Source organism: Chionomys nivalis, unplaced genomic scaffold (genome assembly GCF_950005125.1).
Source record: "Chionomys nivalis unplaced genomic scaffold, mChiNiv1.1 scaffold_28, whole genome shotgun sequence".
In the NCBI taxonomy this organism is placed as follows: domain Eukaryota; kingdom Metazoa; phylum Chordata; class Mammalia; order Rodentia; family Cricetidae; genus Chionomys; species Chionomys nivalis.
In genome coordinates, this window is record NW_026646922.1 from 8,010,173 (window position 1) to 8,031,018 (window position 20,846).

The 20,846-nt window shown below is 40.9% G+C and overlaps 1 pseudogene; it reads right to left on the bottom strand.

Annotated features, from left to right (window-relative positions):
• Positions 1-13,705: 13,705 nt before the first annotated feature.
• Positions 13,706-14,647, bottom strand: LOC130869141 (Y-linked testis-specific protein 1-like; annotated as a pseudogene).
• Between the last annotated feature and the right edge of the window lie 6,199 nt (positions 14,648-20,846).

Here is a 20,846-nt window from a genome sequence, read left to right on the forward strand (position 1 = left end):
AGATGAATTGAGTAAGGTGGAACAAAGCCCTTATAATTCTGTCCAGAAGGCAGAATTATATGCCATTCTTATGGTGCTAAGGGATTTTAAAGAACCTCTTAATATAGTTACAGATTCACAATATGCAGAAAGAGTTATCTTGCATATTGAAACCACTGAATTTATACCAGATGACACAGAGTTGACTTCATTGTTTATCCAGGTACAAGACATAATCAGGAACAGGCTTTGTCCAATGTACATAACACACATCCGGTCCCATACAGGTCTGCCTGGTCCTCTAACACAAGGCAACGCTGAGATTGATCAATTATTGATTGGAAGCGTGTTGCAGGCCTCAGAATTTCATAAGAAGCATCATGTCAATAGTAAAAGCCTAAAGAAAGAATTTTCCATTACATGGCAACAAGCTAAGGACATTATAAAGAGATGTCCTACTTGTTCTTTCTATAATCAAACACCGTTGCCTGCAGGGAGTAACCCAAAGGGTACTAAGAGAAATGAAATCTGGCAGATGGATGTGTTCCACTTTATGGAATTTGGTAAATTAAAATATGTACACCACACCATAGACACGTATTCAGGTTTTCAATGGGCTACTTCCCTGAGCTCAGAAAAGGCTGATTCAGTAATCACACATCTATTGGAAGTTATGGCCATCATGGGAATACCTGCACAAATAAAGACAGATAATGGTCCAGCATATGTATCTAAGAAAATGAAATCCTTTTTTGCTTATTATAATATAAAACACATTACAGGTATACCACATAATCCCACAGGTCAGGCAGTTATAGAAAGATCAAATTGTACTATAAAGGATATGCTGAACAAACAGAAAGGGACCAAAAATACCCCCAGAAATAGATTACATAATGCTTTATTGACCTTGAAATTTCTTAACACTAATGAGTAAGGAACGACAGCAGCAGAAAGACATTGGATAATGGAAAAGTCTGCTGAACTAAATCAACCAATTTACTTCAAAGATGTCCTGACCTCTCAATGAAAGCCAGGAGATGTGCTACGTTGGAGAAGGGGTTTTGCTCTGGTTTCCACAGGAGAAGAAAAATTGTGGGTACCATCAAAATTAATAAAGGTTCGATTTGAAGAGGAGAAACCTCTTGGAAAGGAGAAATGACAACTCATCCACAATGATGATATTCCTACAGGTGGTAAGAACAACATATAGAATGGGGGCAGGGTTCTGTTCTTATCTCCACAGGAAAACACTCATCTTTGAAAAATTCAAGGGATCCTGGATGTTTGGATACTGACAGATGGAAAAATACCTGCCCAATAGGAACTATCAAGAAAACTGAATAAGTTGTGTAAGTAAAATATACTAAACCATATTTCTAAATTTATAGAGCTGGTTTTGAAGGTGGACTCTGGCTCAGTCCCTCTCCAATTCCAAGCCTGTTGGTAAGAGAAAAACCCAGAGTTTCTGGAGTTTCTGTCTATTGTCAAGAGCCATGATAGGGGACAGAAAGAAATATGAGTTTAGAAAATATCTTTGCTTTTCCACATATCTATCATACTTTTCATTGAATATATCTATCATTCCTTTCATGGTATTTATATATGTGTGTGTGTGTGTGTGTGTGTGTGTGTATGTATGTCTATATGATTAATGTTTAAGTTTTTCACAATGAACAATGAGTTTTTCCTGAAGTGACATTTAAAGTTTCCAGGAAGAAGATGGGGCCCCATAAGAACGACTACACCTGGTTGATATGACGTCATGATACTGATAGCTCTACTACAAGACCTGTTTTGGGTACCAGCTGCACAAGATAATCCCAACTTGGTTAGCTGAAATGGTGTACCTCTTATACAACATTCTGGCCAGACCTGCACAAAATACTCAGAGACTATTTGCAATTTTAAAAGACATCGATCTTGAAATTAACCATCATTTTACTTTCACAGGATCCCCCAGAAAGAAAGTCGCCCCCATGACAGATGGAAGTAACTCTAGAGGACGACGTCCCCTCTCCAAGTAAAGTTTGCCCTTGGGTTTAGGGACATCATTTATGGGTTGAGTATAAATTGGTATATGGTTGAGGGTTGGGGAAAAATTTTATAAGCTCGGGGATCATTTGGGAAAAAAAAGAGGGATAATAGATTGGTACTTGTTGGTACTTGTGAGTTATTGTTTTGAGACAAATGTATTGGTATCAATTCTTATATATTGATACAAAGTGAAATTATATTGACTATTGTATGCATGCATGTTTCTACCTCTGTTTAAAAATATTTTTATGTATTGACATATATTGTATTGATATATATTGTATATATTTACCATATTGCAGTGTACATTTCTACCTCTGATTAAGATACTTACATTTTGCTTGTGTATTGATATATATTTACCATACTGCAATGTATATTTGTACATTGCTTATATTTGGAGGACATTATCCTCATTTGTTTCACAGTTGTTTATTGTCTTAGTCTTTAAGTTAGATAGGTATTGAGAATTATATAGATCAATAGTATTCTAAGTTTGTCATTTCTAATTAGACTAATCAGGTTCTTTAGATACATAGAGATTATACTCAGTATAGATAGATAATCTTCAACCTCTTCAAAGAGCTGTAGAAAATGTCTTTTAATCTAACTCAGAGTTTTGTGGTAGTGAGACACAATTGCTCCTGGCAACACCGCTCTATTCCTGAGAGAATGTTGAGCACCAAAGACACTCCACCTGGAGCCTTTCTTCTTGGCTGAACTGGCCTTTGGGTAAAGAAATGCTCATACCTCAACCACTGACAGAAATACAGAGTATCTGTGAATGGAAAAAACAGGACTGTCATATCCTGCCAAGACAGGGTAAGATAGTTTTGACAAGTTTCTTGACTTTGAAAATGGTGTGTCAGTTATGCTAGGCCTTAGCCAAAGTTGGTTGCTTCAACACTGCAAACGTGACCTTGGGTGATTGCCCAGGTAGCTAGTTGTCTCTGTGATTTGTTGCATGTTTTGGAAGGTGTTTGATTGCACTTTCTAATTACTCAGGAAACATAATTTCCCTTCACAGATCTTCCATGGGGTTGAAGACTATATAAATGTTGTTACTTTCGACTCATGACTTAGCCCAGCTATTTATTATATAAGACCTAAGCTAGTTAGAATAGGATATTTGTACTTATTGTATATAATTTCATAGTAGGTTTGGAACTCTCTTACTTAAACAAAAGGGGGAGGTGTTGTGGGATGTCCTTCTGCTCCTCCAGCCAATAGCCACCGAGATACCAGCCCATTGGGGCGTGGTCTCTTTCCCTTTAAAAAAACAAGTGGCTACTTCCCTCCTCTCTCTCTTTACTTCCTGCTCTGGTTCCGGCGACTAGACTTCTTCCTAATTGCGCGCGCAGAGGGCTGTTTTCTGGGATGGTGATCTGTAAATTTATTCCCCTTTAAATAAATACCACCCTATTAATCACAATTCCAAACTGGTGTGGGATTGTTTATGACTTGCACCTTCAGTAATGAAGTTTCAGAAAAAAAAGATTGAGAATACACAGTGTATATGCCTGAACAATATATCACACTTCTCCAACACGAAATGAAACAAAAAATTTCCAAAGTACCAGCATAATGACCAAGAGCCAAACTGCCTGACAACTTGTTCTTAGCTGTGTGGCTCCTGGCAATGATGGAAAAGAAGGAAATTTGTGCCCAGGAATAGACAAAGAGTGGGGCTTTATTATATAGTATTTTTTTGTGTGAAGCATTGTACATTAAAAGAGGAAAAGAAATGGCTTTGTCTCTTTGATTTTTTAGAATTCTCTCTATGTTCTTTCAAGTCAAATTGAAAGAGGCAGGTTTATTTGGGTTTCTGTGAAGTCAAAATACAATGAAAATAATAGTTACTCATTCCAGAATTCATCCTCGTCCTGTCAAATCCCCCTATCCCTGTCTGTTACACTTGGCCTGATACCACTGCTTGAGGGATGATGTCAACTCGTGTGTCTCTCTGAGGAGCCCTCTCAGAACACACTTGACTTCCATTTAATCTACTCTGGAAGCCCAAATACTTAGGGAGACTTCGATCAAACAGCCTACTGGGCTGGCACACACTGATCCAATAAAGCTGCTACCGTGGGGCCTGTGCTCATTTCCCATGGAGCTTCACTGACCAGCTACTCAAACAGCTGATCAAGCTAGAGATCATTTTATCCTTTTCCCTGTAATTCAACTTGTCGCCTCTTCTTCTCCCACAGACCAGCTTCTTCAAAGAAGGATCCTTACATTGGGTTAAAAGGCTTTAAAGTATTAATATTGATTAGACTTTCAAGGTTGCATTTTTATTAATCTACCTGATGCCTATATGTTGTGCATGTAATTATGACAGCTTAAAGTTACAGGAGCCATCTTCAAGTTGTGCATGAGTTAATATTTATCTCTCCCTGAGTATGAGAAGCTACCCATCATGGGTGATAATAGTTTTCACTGGTTATTTCTGGAAGCTACTGTCATAGAACTTATTGCTGTTTGAGTGAGAAATGCCCCCCATAAGCTCTCATATTTGAACATTTTATCGGCAACGTGTGCTGCTCTTTAAAGAGGTTGCAAAACCTTTCGGAAGCATAGAATTGCTGGAGGAAGTATGCCACTGAAGATAGGCTCTAAGAATCTATAGAATCACCCAACTTCCTCTTCTCTCTCTGCCTCCTAACTGTTGAGGCAATGTGGCCAGTCAGCCTCACACTCCTGTTACTATGCCATTCCCAAAGCTATTGAACCAATCCCTCTGAAATGGTGAACCAAATTAAACCTTTTCTCTACCTTAAGTTGTTTTTCTCATGATGCTTTTTGCTTGCTTGTTTGTCACGATGCTTTGTCACAGCAAACGGAATGAAACCATGACATTTTGCAAGTACACACATGAAATTAACACAAAACCAACCCCCAGAAGGAAAGATGACCAAGGATTAAGGCATATTTAAGATATTGAAATAGCATTTCATTTCCTTTCTCTCAAATGCATTAAAGATACTATTTAACAAAGGAAAAACAAATCACACAGGGTTACCTAAAATGTAGTGCCTCTTGCCAAGTAACATAGTCTTTGTAATGAGAACATGTGAATACACAGTAGAGTAGGGAACCAGGACATAAAAGAGATATACCCAAGTCCTAGTTCCCACTAAGAGCATCACCTTTCACATAGCCACAAACAGCATAAAATATCTTGGGGTAACTCTAACAAAAGAATGTGAAAGGTCTCTTTGACAAGAACTTTAAGGAATTGAAGGAAGAAATTGAAGAGGATACCAAAAATGGAAGGATCTCCCTTGGTCTTTGATTGGGAGCATCAACATAGTAAAAATGGCAATTCTACCAAAGGCAATTTATAGATTCAATGCAATCCCCATCAAAATCCCATCAAAATTCTTTTATTTTATTTTATTTTATTTTTTGGTTTTTCGAGACAGGGTTTCTCTGTGGCTTTGGAGCCTGTCCTGGAACTAGCTCTGTAGACCAGGTTGGTCTCGAACTCAAAGAGATCTGCCTGCCTCTGCCTCCCAAGTGCTGGGATTAAAGGCGTGCGTCACCATCGCCCGGCCCATCAAAATTCTTGACAGATATTGAGAGGACATTAATCAAATTTATATGGAAAAACAAAAAATCCTGGATAGCCAAAATAATCTTCTACAATAAAGAAATGTCGGGCTGGAGAGATGGCTCAGAGGTTAAGAGCACTTACTGTTCTTCTGGAGGTCCTGAGTTCAATTCCCAGCAACCACATGGTGGCTCACAACTATCTGTAATGAGATCTGGTGCCCTTTTCTGGCCTGAGGGCATACATGGAGGCTGAACACTGTGTATATAAGAAATAAACAAATCTTAAAAAAAAAAATAATTAAAAAAAAAATAAAAAATAAAAAAATGTCTGGAGGCATTACCATTCCTGACTTCAAACTCTATTACAGAGCTACAGTAATAAAAACAGCATGGTATTGTCATAAAATCATAGAATTCGACCAATTGAATCATATAGAAGATACTGATTTTAACCCACAAACATCTGAACACCTCATTTTCTATAAAGTGGCTAAAAGTATACAATGGAAGAAAGAAAGCATCTTCAACAAATGGTGCTGGCAGAACTCGATGTCAACCTGTAGAAGAATGAAAATAAAACCATATCTATCACCATGCACAAAACTCAAGTCCAAATGAATCAAAGACCTCAATATCAATCTGAACACACTGAACCTGAGAAGAGAAAGTGGGAAGTACCCTACAACATATGGGCACAGGAGATTGCTTCCTATGTATAACCCCAGCAACACAGATGATAAAGGCAACATTGAATAATTGGGACCTACTTAAACTGATAAGCTTCTGTAAACAAAGGACAATGTCACTAAGACATAATGGCAAACCACTGACTGGGAGAAGATCTTCACCAACCCTGCAACAGACAAAGGTCTGATCTCCAAAATATATAAAGAAATAAAAAAACTAGACTCTAAAATGCTAATTAACTCAATTAAAACATGGGGCACTGAACAACAGGGAATTCTTAACCGAAGAAGTTTAATTGGCCAAAAGACACTTAAGGTCCTGCTCAACCTCATTAGCGATCAGGGAAATGCAAATCAAAACAATTTTGAGATATCATCTTACACCTGTCAAAATGGCTAAAATCAAAAACACTAATGATAGCCTTTGCTGGAGAGGTTGTGGAGGAAGGGGTACCCTCATCACATGCTGGTCAGATAGCAAAGTTGTCCAACCACATTGGAAATCAGTGTGGTGGTTTCTCAGGAAATTTGGGATCAACCTAACCAAGGACCAAGCAATACCACACTGCGGAATATACCCAAGAGATTCCCTATCATATTACAAAATCATTTGTTCAACTATGTTCATAGCAGCATTATTTGTAATAGCCAGAATCTGGACACGACCTAGATGCCCTTCCATGTAAGAATGGATGAACAAAGTGTGGAAAATATACACAGTAGTGCACTACTCAGTGGTAAAAAACAATGACTTCTTGAATTTTGCATGCAAATGCATGGAAATAGAAAACACTTTTATGAGTGAGGTGTCCCAGACCCGAAAAGATGAAAATGGGATGTACTCAGTCATAATTGGTTTCTATCTATAAACAAAGAACATTGCATCTATAATTTGTGATCCCAAAGAAGCTATATAAGAAGGTGAACCCAAAGAAAAACATATAGTTATTCTCCTGGATATGAAAGTTAGACCAGATTGTCAAGCAAAAATTTGGGATCTGGGGGGTGGGGTGGGATAGAATAAGAGGGGATGGGAGGAGAAAAGTAAGAAGGAGAGGATGGGGGGAACTTGGGGAATTGGGATGATTGGGATAAAGTAAGTATGGATATGGGAACAGGGAAGCATATATTTTAATTAAGGTAGCCATCTGACGGATTTTATTTAAAAAAAGAACTTTGTAAATAGAAGCTTAAGATTCTCAAAAATTGGTCATTTCAGGTTAGGATGGTCTTTAAATTCAATGGCAAACCCCTATATCAAAAGAGTAACACAGGAAAACAGTGGTGTGCTCATAAAATAATGAAGACATTAAGAAAAGTGATACAAAATGACGAATATCAAAAGCCAAATTTCCTAGCCCATCTTGAGGAAGTAGGTTCCCCACCAATACATTTATTCCAGATCATGAGAATAAACATCAACCTCTTTCAAGTACTTCGTTTAATAATAAATTTTTATACCAGTTCTTGGAATTTATACATTGGACAAAGGGTTGGTTTGGGAAGTCCTTCTGTCTATGTTTCTTTTAATTGGTTAATGAATAACATTATTTCATCCAGTAGCTTAGCAGAATAGACCTAGGTGGTAAAGGTAAACAATGTTGGGAGAAAGGAGGTGGGGTCAGTGAGAAGTCACCTAGACACCACCAGGGAAAAACACCTACTCTGGAGCTACAAAAATTTGTTGGTAAGACATGAACTAGTGGTGATACAGATAAATGTAAATGTGTTAGTTTAGAATGAGGGAGGAATCTAGAAATATGGTTAAGCTATTGGCCAAAGAGTATTGTGAATAATATAGGTTTTATGTGATTATTTCAAGTCAACGTGGTCAGAAAACTAACTAATGAGTGGCCTCCACAAACAAATCAGCTTGTTGAACTGAAGAGTGTTGTTGTTTTTTTTTTTAAGTCTGTTTGCTCACTTGATCTGGGTTTCATCTAAGCATGTCTATTTGTCTGTGATGATTGCTCGGTTATATATTTACTGCCAATATACTGTTTGGAGGAAGGGGTCTATTGAATCTGCTCAGTTTAATGGACTCTCTATAATTAATTTGAGTTGGTTACTTTCTATCTTATGTAGTTTCCCTGCAGGATAGTGTTAACCAACCAAGACTACATGTTGGCATTAAAGATCTATAAATGGGGAGGTTGAAGGGTCCGAGTCAGATAAAAAGTTGCAATTGTGGATGCAGAGAGGAGAGAGAAAAGAGAAGGAAAGGGAGTATGAGATCACTACCCTATAGTCTTTCAAAATGGAGGAGGGGACCTGAGCTAAGAAGGAAACAGCCACAGCTCTTTCCACAGTCACGATTCCTGTCTAGGCCACAATATCTCCAAGCAGCTAGCACAAACATTGGAAGTTTCTCTTCTGAGAGGGGCAGCCAGAGTGTGCCACATATGACCATTTTCCCTGGAGTTATCCTCATCATGGACAGAAGGAGGCATGTCTCCCTAGAATCTCAACAACAATCTCACAGATGAAAATAAAAAGGCTTATTAAGGACACTTGGAGAAGCATTATAACTAACAGAGTTGGGAGGTAATATATCTTCTAGGATGTGATGATGTCAATCTACACAGGCACATCTTCCTCTCTTCTGATCATATGAACAGAATGCCTGCTGGTTTGGGAAGCATCTCATCTGGGATTGTAATACCAGGGCATTAAACTGTCCTCTTTGCTGGTCTTCTACCCGAGAGTGGTCTCTCTCTCAGGTACATTGGGATGAATCATTTGCAGGAATAAGAGAAAAATAGGTAGAGCATCCAGAATTAGGTATAACATACATGGCCACAATTACATATGCAGCAACAAGGAAACAGATGAAGAATTCTGAGCATCAATGGAAGTTGAGGACCTAATACCAAAGCTAAGTCATGTAACACCATGGGTAGTTTCAGAGTTTCAGAGAGTAAATTCAGTTACATTCTGGAAAAAGCTAAGACTGCAAAAGATGGCTTTCATAATCAGAAAGTAGAAAAATTGGGACTGCAAAAAGGAGGCAGTGAGGAGTCAAGGGTGGTCACTGAGCAATGAAGAACCCCAAGTCCCTATCCCAACATGATACTGATATCATTTTTAAAAGTTATTGAGCCACAAATCTTGGCAGTCAGAGCTCAGGAGCTGAAATTACATTTCAGTCCCATGTAATGAATCTCTGCCGTGAGAATCTACAATGATGCATTTCTGTCTTGAGCATCTGGAGCAATATTTCTTTTCCTTAAGCATCTATAGCAATGCACCTCGTTCTTGAGCATCTGCTGTCATACCCCTCTAAAATGATTATGTACAGAAATTAACATCTTCTTTAAAAAGTGATATACTACTGGGATAGACCTACCATTGCATGGTTCCTTTGGATGTACACTTTTATATAATTACACCCTAAATTTGATATCAAGACCTGAGCACAAAGAGATTTCACAGTTCGCAGTTTCCCCATGTGGTGATAATTTAGTAGGCCTCTGGACACATCCACCAGGAGACTTGAGGGGAGGAAGCAAAGGCATTCACGTTTGAATGTCTCTCATCTCAATCTCCACAGCACTTCTTTTAAAGTTATACCATTCCCTTTTGTGATCCAGAATATTTGCTCACAGCTCAATATTTTTTAACCAACTGTCTTGTTCTTCAGCCATGGCACAGTCAGTAAGGTGCATTCCATACAGATGGAGACCATAAATTTGATCCCTTCAAACTTGTGCAAAAATCTCGGCATTAAAGATATCAACTCATCTCTCAGTTCTGAGGAGACAGCCACACCTGGGTCTCTAAGACTCGCTGTTTGGTCAAGGGGAATTGGTCAGCTCCAGGTTCAAAGAGATGACATATCTTAATCATGACAGAGAGTAATTAAGGAAGACACCCACGGTTAATTCTGGCCTTTGCATGCATGTATACACATCTCCATAAAAAGTTACACTCATATATTAAACAACTGTCTTTTGAATTTCTAAATATACACATTTCTGTGGTGAAGTTTTGAGCTTAATTTTGACTGTTCTTTTGAGTTGTAGGAACAGCTGAATGTTTTCTGCCACCAGGTTCCCGCACTGGCTAGCTTTACCCAAAATAATTACATAGAAACTGTATTATTTTAAATAATACTTTGCCCATTAGGTCTAGCCTGTTAGTTGCTAATTCTCACATCTTGATTAACCCATTTCAAATAATCTGTGAAGCACCATGAGCTTATGAGAATCATAAGCTGCTTCTGTCTCGGGGGGCAGGGGGGCATGGCGTCTGTTGACTAGGCTTCTTTCTCCAAGCATTCTGTTGTTTACCTTGCATATCTAACCTGCTGTCTTATAAAAAGGGCCAAGGCAGTTTCTTTATTAACCTATAGACATTTAACCCTCATCCATCAATTTGGCCTTCCTCATACAATGACATTAGAAGAAATCTTTCTGTAAGAACCCTCTCCACTATCTCATTTGGCCTCTTGAATCCTCCCTCCTCTCTTCCAAAGACAAAAGGAAGCTAGTCTCAGACATGTTACACAGTCTAAAAAAAGAAGGATGGAATCAAGATTTGATCTCATTACCAAAGTCTTAAATCTTAACCAAGGAACTCACTGCACGACCATACTTTTTTTCAACTGAGAATGAACTCACACTCTGAGGAGCTGAAAGGCAAGTTCATACTGCATTAACTTCACATTGGCCCTTGACAGATATGCAGAGCATTATGATGGACCCCTAACCACTGATACATTGACATCTTATTCCTTTGTATTTAACGGGCCAGTTGGCCACATACCTTACTCAATCTTTCCTTCAGTGATTTGATTTCCAGAATCCTCCATCACCTCACTTCAATCCTAATTCACACACTCCCCAATACCCCTTGATGGCAGTCAGGTATCAATATCGTACTGGTATTTTCGGGTCTGATGGGTTTGTGGGGTCTTTTCCACACTCCTCCTAACATCACAGATTCCCTAGATAACTGATTCTAGGGAGCTCGGTGCATTCATCATATGTGTGCATGTCACAAACCAATATACATCAATGTGTACATGTTTAGCCTGGGTGCAGGTGAGTCTGTTCATGACTTTTATAGCCAAGTCCCACAGAACATGATCCATGTAAAGGGTACAGTTTTTTACAGTTATTGCAGGCCAATTGTTTAAATGAACTCACAAGGGTTGAGTGGCATGCTTAAGACCTGTGAGAGTGCAAGACAGAAAGAACCCAGGCATGACAAAATATGTGGCAGACAGAAGCCTGGCAAAAGTAATTAGGTAGCCTAAGGTCCACCCCATTGCAGAAGAGCCACTGAGAGTAGACACTTTTCTTTAGGCAGGAGGATCCTGGTCACTCAACATGCTCCAGTGGAGATAATATATCCAGGGACTTCCAGATGGTATGAATTAAACCATCAATCAAATGAAACGCTAAGCTGATGGTGGGGCATTCTTACATACCTTGCTGTGTTGTTATGAGACCTTGATGGGACAGCAATTGTTTCAGAAATCTAAGGCAGTTAGGTTCAAACCTGTGGTTAGCAGTGTGCTGGACACTTGGGTTGCCTATAGCTAATCTATGGAAAGATGGATTTCCTAAGAAGGGTGGCAGCACACATGGAGGCATGTGGTCTTACATTTTCAAATGACCCATTTTGTGGCCTTACATCAGGCTCCTCTATTCTCCTCATCTTGGTTTCTTTACTAGATTAAGACAAAAATTAAAACTCAATGTCCTGGACGTGAACACTGAATGAGTTATCTATGTGAGATCACAGTGACAGAGCTCATGGGAATCTGACTCATTGTACAGGCTTTCCAGGAATCAATCTGTAATCTGCCTAACTCTACTGCGCAAGTGTTGTCATGGTTGCTCCTCTGTTCCTCCTCATATGGTCTCCATCTACAGAGAACTCAGAAAAATCCACACCTGAGAGGGCAAGTTCTTTACAAACCAAAGTTTCTAGAACAGAAGAGACATAGTAGATTTATCTTGGCAAACTGTAGACACAAGACATGGGGAAATGGAAGAAGGGATTGAAGAAGATAGAGACATGGAGGAATGGATAAATTCAATCATTCATTGGATAAGTGAGTGATCCAATGAAAGAGAAGGCTAATAGGATAAAATGTGCTGCATGCCCTCTGAAAGTCAGTCCAAGTTGAGGGTAGATAAGGTTATCCACTAAGGAAAAAGCTTAGTCCATTTTGCCTTCTTTGTGCTCTAGACCCACCCAGGAGACTGATGATGATGTTGAGAAGAAGAAGGGGCGAGGGTACCAGCATGCGCTGGTACAAGTTTTCACCCACATTGTAGCCAAATCACCTGACCTGGCACAGGTGACACACATGCTGGGCCCTGAATGGCAGTTTGACACCTACAACCTTACTAACCAAGTTTTTGAAGATGAAGGAACCAAAACTGCCCTGTTAAAGATGTCAGGATCCTTGCATGATGGGAGTCAGGCATCAATATCATACTGGTATCCTTGGGTCTGATGGCTTTGTGGGGTCTTTGCCACACTTCACCTAACATCACTGATTCCCTAGGTAACTGATTTTACGGAGCTCGGTGCATTCATCATATCTGTGCATGTCACACACCAATGTGATTCAATGCGTACTAGTTTAGCCTGGGTGCGGGTGAGTCTGTTCATGAGTTTTATAGCCCAAATCCCACAGAACATGATCAAAGACAAGGGAAGAATGTTTTACAGTTAAGGCAGGCCAATTGTTTAAATGAACTCACAGGGGTTGAATGTCATGCATAAAACCTGTGAGAGTGCAAGACAGAAAGAATCCAGGCATGACAAAGTAGGTAGCAGATAGAAGCCTGGCAAAAGTAAGTAGGTAGCCTGAGGTCCACCCCATTGCAGAAGAGCCACTGAGAGGAGACACTTTTCTTTAGGCAGGAGGATCCGGGTCACTCAACATGCTCCAGTGGAGATAATATACTCAGTGACTTCCAGATGGTATGAATTAGACCATTAATCAAATGAAACCCAATTTTCTTTGCTTCTGAGTACACCTTTGTGACCCTTCATGACCACTCTCTATCCTCTTAAGTCCCAACACCTCGATGTCACATCTTTCCATATGACATGCTTTTCCCTCACGCATTATCCCTCTCTGAGATCCTACATCTTTTTGGCCACTCTCCTCTGTTTCCTAAACAGCCATTTTGTCCTCTTCCACACACTGCATCTCCTTTCGTCATTCCCTCTCCAAGGGGAAAAGACCATAAATCCTCTTTTGTTTTGAGGCCTGTCTTTCTGTGATGTCCCATCCACCAGACACTCCATCATTGACCAAACAACATAACATATTCACAAATTTTTATTTTTAGAGCAAAAATTTCCATTGGGAAAGATACCAGGATTAATAGAAGACCTGAGGTATTTCTGATAAAAAGAGTTCACCAAACACAGTTGTAATTTGACCCCCAAAATTTGAGAATTTCACTTTAACAGATCTTCATCAAATCATAGACATAGATATGGAAGTCATTATCAAACTTGATGAAATGCACGGAAGGTTTGGTGGGAACTTGGTAAATAATTTTACCTATCTTTTGGGTTCCATCTTTTTCGTTGTGCTGCATGCTTTTGCCTGCCAAGGAATCCCTGCCTAATTCCAAATTCACCCCTTTTGGAGGACATCCTGGCATAATGTGGAGGTTGCTTTCAATGTAGTCATCTAGATGGTGGTAAAGGTACACAACTGGATCTTTCTCGTAGGTAATGTAGAAACAGGTCTTCATGGTCTGCACCTCAACTTGGTCCACCCCAGTCCACTCCTCCATAGAGCCTGGCATGATGTGGAGGTTGCCTTAAAGGTATTCAACCAGGAGGTGGTAAATATACAAGACCGGATCTTTCTTGTAGGTAATATAGAACCAGGTCTTCATGTTTGGCACCTCCTCTAGGACCATCCCCTTCCAGTCATCCTTAGAGCCGTTTGTGCCCTCAAATGTATGTTTCACTGCTCTGCCAACTTTGGTGTTTGAGAGATGAGTGTCTGTCTCCTGAGGAAATCGTATGTTGTTAGGCAGGAACTTAAGGTTTAAAATCCTTTCATCACTGTGGAGCTCCATTCCATAGACACAATCTGTCCCATCATACTTTAACAAATAGAGAGAGGGATTTGTTGGCAGTTGATCTAGAATGATGGCTTTCCACTGGGTGACTGGTTCATTGGCTTCCTTCCAGCCGTGAGAAATTCTGCGGCCGACAATATTCTACAGGGCCTCAAAAGGCCTACTCAGTTTTTGCTTCTGGAGAGATGACCCATTCCTCTTCTGCACAGGTGGCATGCATCTCATACTAAGAGGCATCTTCATCATGGCTGTAGACTTGCTGAGATAGGCCACTGACCTCCTGGTCCGCTGTTTCTTGGCTATATTTCTTTGCTTGGGCTTCATAGCTGCCCACTCTCTAGGTTGAAATAACTTTCCCTCTGTTTAAATTAGAAACAAAGTCGTGGCATCAATAATGAGTGCCTGCAAGGATAAGAAGGGGAGGCTGTGAGTTCAAGGCTCCTTTCTGGAAGAACTTTGGGGCAGGAGACAAAGACAGTGCTGAACAGTTTTGCATACCTAACTGTAATATTCTGTTATGAAATGAATAGGACAATTAGCAAATTTTTCTCTACAGCTCACAATATAAGTATCAGAGACAAATTCCTGCTGCCCAAAGGCAAATGACCTCTGCTGAGAAACCTACTTTCTGACTAACTAAGTCAATGAGAGGAGAAGGTATGCCTATCCCCGAAATGAGTAAGAAAAATCTGAACAGATAACAAAGGATTCGAAGGACATCCACACGTCTCCTTCGACATCAAGCACATAGGTATGGGGCTCAACCCAAGACAGCCTGCCAAAGGTCATGGCACTCCAGTCCACTGGCTCTCTGTATTGTGTCTCTTGATCCAGACCCAGGTATATTACATAAAGCCATTCTGTGTCTTCATTGTGGAAGTGAGTACTGTGAGACCCACTTCAACCTGAAAGACTCATTATTCTAGGCAACAGCAGCAGTTGAGCAACAATTAGTATCTTTTAAAACACCTATGGACAAAGAGGAGCTTTGCCATTTTAGTGGATTGATGAATTTGATATTGTTAGCAAAGATAAAGTGGGAAGAATAGCTGGCATTCACCATCCCCACAACTATCAAATATAGGAGCTGGTAACAACATACATGGTGGACTGCAGGACATTTGAAGGAAAACTTTTTTGTATTACAGAGGTCTTAGTTGCTTTGGAAACATATTTACCAAAAGAAAATGTCCTACCTCTCCAGATTCCATCTTCCAGAAATGTTCAGATGCAAAAAGCCTGTTGAATGGTTGTGGAGACCAGGACCTGAACTATCCTCCTCAGGCACTGTGAGAATAATAAACCCACCTTCATGGAAGACTAGTGCTTTGAGTGGAACAGAGTTGCTACCATGAACCAAGGTTTTGTGACATCACCAAGGCTCTACTTATGTCAGAAATCCCCACACAAGCCTGCTACTTCCCTATTTACCCACAGAAACATCCAGCATTCAGCTCCTAAAAAGCTGTATACAGCCACCAGGAGACATAAAATAAGCCCTCACTCATCTTCCCAATTACTGGAGTCACACTCTTGCCCAAGCAACTCAATCCCTGTATCTTATTTTTCTGAAAAAGTCTTTGGTGTCTGAGTCAACAACTCACATGAAAGTTTTTTTTTTTAAACTCGCATCTCTCCGTTGGTTATCTCTGAATGATTTTTTCTTCCTTCATAAATAATAAATTTCAAATTACCACTTCCTTTCCTCCCCCCCCTCTCCACTCCAAATCCAGTCCTAATAGAGGGCAGGGTACCTTGACCTGTGGGAAGCCCTTGCCCCCCCTCCATCCAGATTGAGGAAGGTATGCATCCACATATAATAGGACCACATAAAGCCTGTATGTGCAGTACAGACAAATCCCAGTTCCATTATCATTGGGTTCTCATTCTGCCCCAATTGTAAGTCACATTCAATGCTTCCACTTTGATCCCGTGATGTGTCAGTCCCAGCACAGCTGGTTTTGTTGAGTTTTCATTAGCTCAGACACAGTGTCTCATTGGTGGAACAAGCCCTTGTATTCCTTAGTTCTTTGCTCTTATTCTCTCCCCTTCAGCTCTTCACCTGGAGCTTGGTAGCTCAGTCTAGTTTTCTGATGTTGGTCCCTGTTTTTATCTCCATCCTTTTCCGTACAACAGTTCTATGGTGATACTCAAGATAGTCATCAGTCTGATTATGGGACAAAGAACCTGAAGTCCCTAGGGATATGGCACAGTGCAGGCACCCACAGCTCACCTGACCAAGGTCCTCGTTGGGGTCACCCCAAGTCTTTCTAGGAACCCCTCTAGAGAGAAGCCTCTTACTAATCCTAGAATGACTGACTAAGTTGAGATATCAACAGTGTGTGTGTGCATAACTTATGGGGGTGTGTTTGTGTGTTTAAGACACAATAACAGCAGATGGATTATAATATTGAAATTTCTTCTTATCTTGAGAAGAATACTTGCTACAGAAACACTATCACAGTAGTACTGAGAGTGTAGGCTGTCTCAGCCTGGAGAAGTAACTATAGCAAACCCCTAGTAGCTCAGCTCAGTGGCCCAAGAAAGATGGTCAAGGAAAGTCAATGAACTCAGGGAATGAAGTTAAAACTCAGGCTAAATAACATTCCAAATCATTTAGGCGAAACATGAGACACTCGTGCAACAGTCACAAGATGTCTAAAATGCCTGGAACTAGAATCTTAGGGCAGGAGGGGTTGTGGAGCTGAGAGTGTATGGCAAAACTGACAGAATCTCACAAAAGACATGTAAGCGTAACTAGCAAACATCCATGGAAAACATGAATGGGAGAAAACTCTGAGAAGTCTGCACAAAAACATAACATCTTGACAATTCTGAGATTTAAAGACAGGAGTGATCTTAAATATGTCACTGTCACATGGTGATGATTAACCCACTCCATTGCAGTGTGACCTCCTGACATTTTTAAGATAAACTGTCTAGGCTGCTGGGGCTGCAGTCTCTGCTGTGATCTGCTGGACCTGCTCTGCCTGCGCCCTACTTCCCTTAGTCCCTGGCTCATTGGGGCATCCAGGAGTTCCTGTGTAGGTGCCGAGAAGTTTCATCGGGACGGGTGAGTGTGTGCTATCCTGGGGCGGACTGTCCAGGTAGAGAGCACAAACACCCCTCCCCCAGCTCCTGCTGCAGGGCTTGCTCTCCTACACACCCGCCCCCACCCCCACCCCCAAACCTGCCTTGTCTGCAAGGTCCTTAGCGGTGGAACAGTTTCCTGCCATTTCACTAAGGCTACCAACCCAGAGCAGTGAGTCCCTGACCAGAGGGCAGGCCTCAAGGTCCCCGCCAGGGAAAGCGGGCCCCTGCTGCTGGGGCTGCAGTCTCTGCTGTGATCTGCTGGACCTGCTCTGCCTGCGCCCTACTTCCCTTAGTCCCTGGCTCATTGGGGCATCCAGGAGTTCCTGTGTAGGTGCCGAGAAGTTTCATCGGGACGGGTGAGTGTGTGCTATCCTGGGGCGGACTGTCCAGGTAGAGAGCACAAACACCCCTCCCCCAGCTCCTGCTGCAGGGCTTGCTCTCCTACACACCCGCCCCCACCCCCACCCCCAAACCTGCCTTGTCTGCAAGGTCCTTAGCTGTGGAACAGTTTCCTGCCATTTCACTAAGGCTACCAACCCAGAGCAGTGAGTCCCTGACTAGAGGGCAGGCCTCAAGGTCCCCGCCAGGGAAAGCGGGCCCCTGCTGCTGGGGCTGCAGTCTCTGCTGTGATCTGCTGGACCTGCTCTGCCTGCGCCCTACTTCCCTTAGTCCCTGGCTCATTGGGGCATCCAGGAGTTCCTGTGTAGGTGCCAAGAAGTTTCATCGGGACGGGTGAGTGTGTACTATCCTGGGGCGGACGGTCCCGGTAGAGAGCACAAACGCCCCTACACTAAGGCTACCCAACCAGAGCAGCGGGCAGGCCTCAGCAACCCCCGAAAGGGAGCGCAGGCACCTCCAGCTTGTACTGCAGTGTCGCCTGTGTTCTACTGGACCCCGCCCGAACCCTTGCATTCGGCCTTCTTTACGCGGGTCATTGGAATACCACGCATCCATGTTTTGGTGTTGAGGAGTTCACCTGGAAGGGAACGGTTCCTGCCCCTACACTGAGGAGATACACCTAGAGAGTTAGTCACAGCAAAGTCTGGTCCAAGACATCAGGCCTCTCCTGGCTCCATTTGAAGGAAAAGATGGGCAGGCGCCAATGCAAGAATTCCCCCAACAACTTGAAAGGCAACGTGACATCACCAGGATCCAGGAATCCCGAAATGAGAAGTCTAAACCCTAATACAGAAGAATTAGAAGAATTCGACTCAAAAGTGAATTTTATGAAAATAATAGAGGACCTTAAACAGGAGGTGAAAAACTGCCACAACCAATTAGAGATTACAAACAAAAAGGTAGAGGAAATGAATAAATATCTCAAAGATACCCAAGAAAACCAAGAGAAACAAGAAAAAGTAATCAAACAGGTAAGGGAAACGGTTCAAGACTTGAAGAACGAAGTGGAAGTAATAAAGAAAACACAAACCGAGGGAAGGATGGAGATGGAAAATTTGAATAAACGAACAGGAACTACAGAGACAAGTACCACCAACAGATTACAAGAGATAGAAGAAAGAATCTCAGACACTGAAGATACCATAGAGAAAATAAACACTCTCATCAAAGAAAACAGCATAACCAACAAATTCTCATCACAAAACATTCAGGAAATCTGGGACACAATAAAAAGACCAAACCTAAGAATAATAGGGATAGAAGAAGGAGAAGAAGTACAGCTCAATGGTCCAGAAAATATATTTAATAAAATTATAGAAGAAAACTTTCCCAACCTTAAGAAAGATATTCCTTTGAAGGTCCAAGAAGCATACAGAACACCAAATCGACTGGATCAAAAAAAAACATCTCCTCGTCATATAATAATCAAAACACAAAACATACAGAATAAAGAAAGAATATTAAGAGCTGCAAAGGAAAAAGGTCAAGTTACCTATAAAGGTAAACCTATCAGACTTACACCTGATTTCTCTATGGAAACCATGAAAGCCAGAAGGTCCTGGATAGATATACTGCAGAAACTACGAGACCATGGATGCAAGCCCAGACTACTATACCCAGCCAAGCTTTCGTTCACTATAAATGGAGAAAACAAAGTTTTCCAGGATAAAAAAAAATTTAAACAATACGTAGCCACAAATCCAGCCCTTCAGAAAGTAATTGAAGGAAAATCACAAACCAAGGAGTCCAACAATGCCCACAATAACTCAGACATCTAAAGACCCTTCACCAGCACAACTTGAAGAAGGGAAACACACAAACTCTACTACCAAAGGAAAGAAAGAAAGAAAGAAAGAAAGGAAAAATGACCGGAGTTAACAACCACTGGTCATTAATATCACTTAATATCAATGGACTCAACTCACCTATAAAGAGGCACAGGCTAAGAGATTGGATACGAAAACAGGATCCAACATTCTGCTGCTTACAAGAAACACACCTCAACCACAAAGACAGACATCTACTCAGAGTAAAGGGCTGGGAAAAGGTTTATCAAGCAAACGGACCTGAGAAACAAGCAGGTGTGGCCATACTAATTTCTAAGAAAGTTGACTTCAAACTAAAATCAATCAAAAGAGATGGAGATGGACATTTTTTACTCATAACAGGAACAGTTCACCAGGATGAAATCTCAATCCTGAATATATATGCCCCTAATATAAAAGCACCCACTTATGTAAAAGAAACGTTACTAAAACTCAAGGCAGTCATCAAACCACACACACTAATAGTAGGAGATTTCAACACTCCTCTCTCACCAATGGACAGGTCAATCAAACAGAAACCTAACAGAGAAATAAGAGGATTAAGGGAGGTAATGAATCAAATGGACTTAACAGACATCTATAGAACATTCCACCCAAATAGGAAAGAATATACCTTCTTCTCTGCAGCTCATGGAACCTTCTCGAAAATAGACCACATACTCGGTAACAAAGCAAACTTACACAGTTACAAAAAAATATCGGTAACCACCTGTGTCTTATCAGATCACCATGGATTAAAGTTAGAATTCAACAACAATGCTATCCCCAGAAAGCCTATGAACTCATGGAAACTGGACAGTCAACTACTGAACCTCACCTGGATCAAGGAAGAAATAAAGAAAGAAATTAAAGTCTTTCTTGAATTCAATGAAAACGAAGACTCAACATACTCAAACCTATGGGACACTATGAAAGCAGTGCTAAGAGGAAAATCCATAGCATTAAGTGCCCACTTAAAGAAAACGGAGAAAGCACACATTGGAGACTTAATAGCCCACCTGAAAGCTTTAGAAAAAAAAGAAGCAGACTCACCTAGGAGAAGTAGAAGACTGGAAATAATCAAATTGAGGGCTGAAATCAACAAAATAGAAACACAGAAAACAATCCAAATAATCAATGAAACAAAAAGCTGGTTCATGGAGAAAATCAATAAGATTGATAAACCCCTATCCAAACTAATCAAACGGCGGAGAGAGAATACGCAA